Source organism: Centropristis striata, chromosome 17 (assembly GCF_030273125.1).
Source record: "Centropristis striata isolate RG_2023a ecotype Rhode Island chromosome 17, C.striata_1.0, whole genome shotgun sequence".
NCBI classification, from domain to species: domain Eukaryota; kingdom Metazoa; phylum Chordata; class Actinopteri; order Perciformes; family Serranidae; genus Centropristis; species Centropristis striata.
The window spans coordinates 10,292,987-10,300,159 of record NC_081533.1 but is presented as its reverse complement, the minus strand read 5'-3'; the positions used below and the strand labels follow the sequence as shown (position 1 = coordinate 10,300,159).

Below are 7,173 nucleotides of genomic sequence, written 5' to 3'. Positions count from 1 at the left end.
AGTCTTTTTTCATAAAAAGTGCACGCGAAAACTTTTTTCATGTACATTGTAAAGACCTACATATAAACATACAATGGTTTTACATGCCATTGATTTTTTAAAATTGCATTTTACATTTTTTCCTTTCATGAAAAAATACACCTTAACTATTTATTTTAGATTTTTAAACGTTAAAATGTTTCAATTTGACCCACAACATGAGAGGAGGGTTTAGGGGACTGATCACAAGTGATTTATATTAAATGTATATATTTCAGATGCAGATGAATCCCAGGATGCCACCTCAAGTCACGTGGTCTATCAGAATGAAGCTCAACGTAGTGAATACTCCTCTCTTCTCCACTGTAAGCAAATATCCTGCTTATTATATATCAATATTCCCTCCCTTAACAACTTTTTTTTTTTAAATCGCATGATGTTTGATGATGATAATACATTCAAAATGGTTAACCTGACCTCGACTGTATTTTAACTGTTCTGTAGGTGATGCTTCTGTCTATGAAACAATCAAAGGCTCTAAAGACTATGAAAATGGTAAAGTATTTACACTGACAAGATTTATTTTTAAAAAAGTCAGTGGACCGATAACGAATTATTGATACAAAATGTGTATATTTCAGATGCAGGTGAATCCAAAGATGCCACCTCTTCTTCCATTGAACTAAAAAAGATTGGAAAGGAAAGTAAGTATTCAAAATACATTCAATAATTTGATTAAATAATTAAATATGTATCTAATACATCCTGTGTGCTTATTCAGGGTTTCTGGATGGAAGTAGTTTCCAAGTTAAAGAGCAACCAAACCTCCAAAACATTTTTTTTTGTGGAATCAATATGTATGGGTATTTAGTGTTGTTGTTGATTGATTCTTGACATTTTATTGCAAACTATTATATGTGTATGTGAATAAGACATAATAGAAGTATAATTAATAATCAAGATATTTTCCACACAAAAAAAAAATGAAATGTTTTAATGATGTTATGTCCTGAAGTGACTAAATGTCATTCATTTATTTTTGTCCTTTATCTTGTTATTCTAACAGGGAAGCAGCATTAACCAGAGAAGGGCGCTGTTTAGTCTGATGTGAAGACCTGAACTGCAAGTACAGAAACAGAAAGTACAGAAAGTTTGTCCTGAAATGTGATGAATCATTACACTGGAGGTAATTATGGGCCATCTTGCAGTTCAGTTAAACTCAATTAGTCACCTTGGGTAGATATTTTAAACAGCCACTACGTGTCACCAGAGCTACAAATTGTACTTTCTTACATATATTTTGGGCCTTTTTTCATATGCAGTATGTGATTGTTATTGTATGTTATACATCAAAAGTTTACTATATATGTTAATCTCACATATTCAGTTTTACATTTATATATATATTTTTTTTACTAGTCATGCTGTTGCAGATTATTGAATTGATTGTATATGGAAATTTGTTTTATATATATATAGTTTGGTATATATGTATGGACATTTTTAATGCCAACTTAAATAGTGGCTGTATATAAAGATGTGTTTATTTTTATTACAGTATCATAAACATTTATTTATCTTCATTTAGTTTTCCAGAATAGACAGAATAGAACTTTCTTGAGGTCTCAGAGCTATTTTGACAAAGATGAGTTGTTGACAGCATTTTTATAAAATTATTGTTAATATTACTGTTGCACCTGTTGTCCAAATATCCAACAAACTCCATCAATTATCCATCAAACAACTAGTCACATTACAGAAGTTAACAGAGTCTATATATTTTCAGTATTAAATAAGAACGATCCAGGGTGATCATTAACTGTAAAATATGTTAAATAATGTGCTATCAAATATATTGTATCACTGCAGATGTACATGCTTTGCTCTGTCTAAAAAATATAATGATATCTACGTTATGAATTTCTGATTTATATGTTTTGGGTTTTTATATTGTATTTTTATTTAGCATTTTATCCATCAATAAACTTTTTGGCTAATTAAAACTGTCAATTGGTTTGTGGATCATGTGAGGGTAACTGAGACATTTGCTATTGAAAGACATGTTGCTGATCAATTTTTTCAAATGTAATTAATCATTTCAAACCTGGCTTTGCCTTCAATCATCTTTTGATGCTTCCTATTGAGAAATATACGCTGGTCGACCTTGTATTCTGTAAAAGATATTGTGCTTTAATTACTTTATGTGATGGTGTACTTTTATTTTGTAATGGTTTGCTTGTCTTGTGTGTGTGCACTTCCTGTTTTATTTTGTAGTTTTGGTTCTTGTATGTTGTGTCTGGGGTACATCCCAAAGCTCTTAATTTTCGCCTCCTCTATCCTCGCTTGAACCGGAAGTTCTTTCGCGGCCGCCATCTTTAAGACCGTCCCAAAGCTCTTATTTGTGATCGGAGGATAGAGGAGAGAGGATAGAGGATAGAGGAGGCATATCGGAGGAGCCACAAGCGAGGATACACGAGAGAATCCTATGCGGAAGTCTTTTAGCGGTGGCCCCGCCCCCTTACTTATTGAATTGACGCAGCAGCTGATCGGACTGATGTTATACATCGCAACATTGCTGTAGTTTCATACCGGAGTGAAGACAGATCACAGATTAAACTAAAGTGCGTCACCACAAGTTTTATATTTTATTTATATGATTCACCATGTAGTTAAAATCTGTTTTATTGTGGCTCTGAACAACAAAAACACCACAAACATATTTCTACATTTATAATAAATAAAGAGAAAGATCGCTCTAGAAGTTTTTTTTCCTTTTCGTGATCTGTTTTTTCCACCATACAGATTTATTATGGATATTATTAAAGTAAAAAAAAAAAACAGTAGAGAGTATGAGAGTCTGTCTGTCAGCAAGAAACACTTTTACATTGTTTGTCATTTTCATCAGTACCACCCGAGGCTGATCATTACTGAGTGACATAATTTAAATTTTACCTTAATCATATAACCTAATAAAACATTGGCCGGTGTTCAGCGGACACAATCATGTTCTGGGATATTAAATAATTAATTTATCACCAGGATCGTCTACTACGACAGCATATTAGGGCCATTTATGAAAATAAATAAATAGGGGCCAAGGGGAGAGGGGCCCAGCCACCATGGCACGTGTTAAACACATAACATGAGGTGATGGTACTACATCATCACATTTTATTCCTTTCTACCAGCGGGATGTCTCTTCTTCTTCTCCATGACTCACTCTGTTTAAGGTGTTTTATCAGAGTGATTGTTTATGAGTGATCCGACTGCTCCCCTCCAGCCTGTCGGTACACAGAGCGCTGTCTTTCAGACCTCCTCTGCTCCTTGTTGACAGTTACAGTGTGTAACGTTCGTCTACGTTTTTTTCTCAGCAGCAGGTTTATTGTCCCCAGCCTTCATTCCTCACGGGCATTCTCATGTGAGGCCCCTTTACGTGTGTGTAGGATAAAGAATATATTCGGATTGGTTGAGTTACTAAATTATGAACCTATGGTCAGGGTTACTTCAGTTCAAATTTGGGACAGTATCAGACAGCAGATATGTGAAGGAGTTCAGCTCAGGCCTTGGCCGTAATGTAAAGAGGACAGGAAGATGAGATGCAGAATAGGGAGGGGAGACAGGATGTGAAGGCCCCAGCAAAAAACACACACACACATAGATTTGAAAGGTCAAGGAGATGTCAAATCCCCAGATGCATGGCTATGGGTGGCAACCGAAAAGCATCACACAAAAAATTGACCAATTGCGTTAAAAGCCCACCCAATTGACGGGGTTAGCCAAACCCAAGAAGATATGTGTAAGTTTGTAATCACTCTGTCTTGTGGTACCATCGGGATCACATTGCAGAGCCAGCGCTGAGCATTGCATTTGACTATTATTCTTTCAAGAAATTGTTAATTTTATTCATTTGTTCTGAGTGTTTTGTAAGACCAAGTTTAGAAAAAAGAACCCGGGTGAGCGTGGGAGGCTTTAAGAGCCCCCGGCTCTAACACGTGCAATGGTGGCTGGTTTAGGGAATCTTTATTCCTCTCTAAAGTGTGTGTGTCAGTGTGTGTCTGTGTGTGTGTGTGTGTGTGTGTGTGTGTGTGTGTGTGTGTGTGTGTGCTTGCACTTCACTTGTGGTACTGGACAAATAAATAATATAAAGGCATTCCCGTGCACCTGAGCAGGACACAGTTCACAGTATAAATCACCTGCAGTTTTTACCGTCCAAAATAAAAGTGTCAGGCACTAGGACCGAGCGGAAAACGGCCGCTCAAGCTGAAGCCTGTTCCCCTTAGCTTAGACCCGCCCACAAGCTCCTCGATTGGCTCTGCCGTTTCTTGTGTGATTGGCCGTCCCCGCTGTCACTCCATCAGGTTGTAAACACTAGCACACCGGTCTGCTAGTTGCCCGACAGGAGTTCCTGTTAATCTGCCGCTGTAAATTGTTGTTAACATGTTGGGCGGTTGTTTTCCCTGGGTGACGTCAGCAAGACGGATTGTAATATCAGTTTCATTTACATTAACGTTTGAATCGGTGTCCACGTGATCTGTGCGTGCGTGCCTGTGTGTGTGTGTGTGTGTGTGTGTGTGTGTGTGTGTGTGTGTGTTTGGTAATAAGGCGCAGCCAGGATGTCTAAAAGAAGGACAGTGGACATCAGAGACTTCTTTAGAGGTCAAAGTGTAAATTACTCAAATTACAGCCATCCTGCAACACCTTCACTAGCTCCCAATAAAGCAGCATCCACTTCAAGATCCTCCTCATCAATTACAAAGCTCTCAATAATCTTGTAAAGTGTCTTTGAGTTTTAAAGTGCTGATAAATAAAATGTAGGCCTATTATTATTATTATTATTATTATTATCATCAGAACTGTGCACCTCAACAATGCAGAGATTTAAAAAAAAAAAAAAGCTTAAATTTAATGCCAAACAAACAAATGCATCCATACTCATGATAGGCCTAATTGTGAAACTAAGTTTTTTCCTCTGTAACCGTATCATATATATTCCAAAAATAAGTGTAAAATTGGTGGTACAGAGTTGGAGTGAAGTTCACTAACAAGGTGAAACACAGAAATGGGTGATAATGTTTTACTACATGCTTTACAAAAGGTCAAACCAAAAAAGGGAACAGTAAACTTAAAAGTAGGCTACCAATAGAAAACTAGAAGAACTAGTAGAAAACACAGTGAACTGAAAGAGTATGAGTTTTATTATTCTGATGTTACTTGTTACTTATTATTATTATTATTATTATTATTATTATTATAAGTGCTACAGCTGTTGAAGCCAACTGACAGGTGATTAATATTATTGCACATGAATAAAAGCCTGCATTGTGTCTTTATACTGTGAACTGTGTCCAGCTCAGGGGCACGGGACTGCCTTTGTATTATTTATTATTATTTGCTCCTGTATTAGGACGGCGTATTAGGGCCAAGTATGAAGAAAAAAAACGGACCCGGGGAAAGGGGGTAATACTGATCCATGCCTCACTGGGTCCGAATGCCCGTGAGGAATGAAGGCTGGGAACAATAAACCTGCTGCTGTGAAAAGAACTTAGACGAACGTTACACACTGTAACTGTCAACAAGGAGCAGAGGAGGTCTGAAAGACAGCGCTCTGTGTACCGACAGGCTGGAGGGGAGCAGTCAGATCACTCATAAACAATCACTCTGATAAAACACCCAAAACAGAGTGAGTCATGGAAAAGAAGAGACATCCCGCGGGTAGAAACAAATAAAATGTGGTGATGTAGTACCATCACCTCATGTTATGTGTTTTTACGCGTGCCATGGTGGCTGGGCTCCACTCCCCTGGGTCCCTATTTATTTATTCTCATACATGGCCCTAATACACCGTCGTAGTAGACAATCCTGGTGATAAATTAATTATTTGATATCCCAGAACATGATTGTGTCCGCTGAACAGCAGCCAATGTTTTATTAGGTTATATGATTAAGGTAAAATGTAAATGATGTCACTCAGATCAAAGCTACACTCAGCAATGATCAGCCTCACGTGGGACTGATGGAAATGACAAACGATGTAAAAGTGTTTCTTGCTGACGGACAGACTCTCATACTCTCTATTGTTTTGTTTTTTTACTTTAGTAATATCCATAATAAATCTGTATGGTGGAAAGAACAGATCACGAAAGGGAAAAAAAGCTTCTAGAGCGATCTTTTTTTTAATTTATTAGAAATGTCACAAAACAGATTTTAACTACATGGCGAATCATATAAATGAAATATAAAACTTGTGGTGACACACTTGAGTTTAATCTGTGATCTGTCTTCACTCCGGTTTGAAACTACAATGATGTTGATGTATAAGATCAGTGTGATCAGCTGCAGCGTCTAATCAATAACTGATGTCCAGTCAGGGGGCGGGGCCACCGCTAAAAGACTTCCACATGGGATGCTCTCATGTATCCTCGCTTGTGCCTCCTCCGATATGCCTCCTCCCTCCTCTCTCCTCCCTCCTCTCTCCTCTCTCCTCTCTCCTCTCTCCTCTCTCCTCTGAGCACAAATAAGAGCTTTGGGATGGTCGTAAAGATGGGGCACGCGAAAGAACTTCCGGTTCAAGCGAGGATAGAGGATAGAGGAGACATAAAATAAGGGACATGGGATGCACCCAGGGGAAGGGAAGTGGCGATGCAAAATAGACAACATGAGACGAAGCCCTTGTGTTTCCTCCTCCCCCTTGTCAGATTGTCTTTGTTTCCCCTGTGAGCACATGTCTGTATTTTGCCGGCCTGTTTTTGAAATTGGTTCTGTGGATTATCGTTGTGTCGTTTTGGATTTGTTCTCCTGTTGTATCTACAATTAAAGATTGGATTTTTTTAAACCAGTCCTGGTTTCAGACACTTTTCTTCTGCCCCTGAGTCCCTGTTGTGAATTGTTTCACTTTATTATTGATTATCAAGTATCCATTGCACTTAATTTCTGCTACTTTAACCCTGCTTCTTTGCTGCAGAGAATGTGGTAATGTGGTCATTCTTAACTAAGCAGCAGATCTTTTAAAGAGGAAATGAAAAGGGTGTTTTTCACTCATGCTGAGAAGCACTGGCTTTGCTTGTTACTTCTTAAGCTCTAATTGTGAACTAAATGTTCTAACTCAGTGTAACAAAACACAAGCAATGATTATCCCTTTGTTTACCACTTTGTATATATTTGACGTTATTGTAGCGACATGAGATAAAAAGGGTA

General features: G+C 37.8%; 1 long non-coding RNA gene across 1 annotated transcript; it reads left to right on the top strand.

The window, feature by feature from the left end:
• Positions 1 to 228: 228 nt before the first annotated feature.
• Positions 229 to 2,361, top strand: LOC131989714 (uncharacterized). Its single transcript, XR_009395978.1, has 4 exons — positions 229 to 344; positions 484 to 534; positions 621 to 683; positions 1,046 to 2,361. It is a non-coding gene; the product is annotated as an uncharacterized LOC131989714 (long non-coding RNA).
• The last annotated feature ends 4,812 nt before the right edge of the window (positions 2,362 to 7,173 follow it).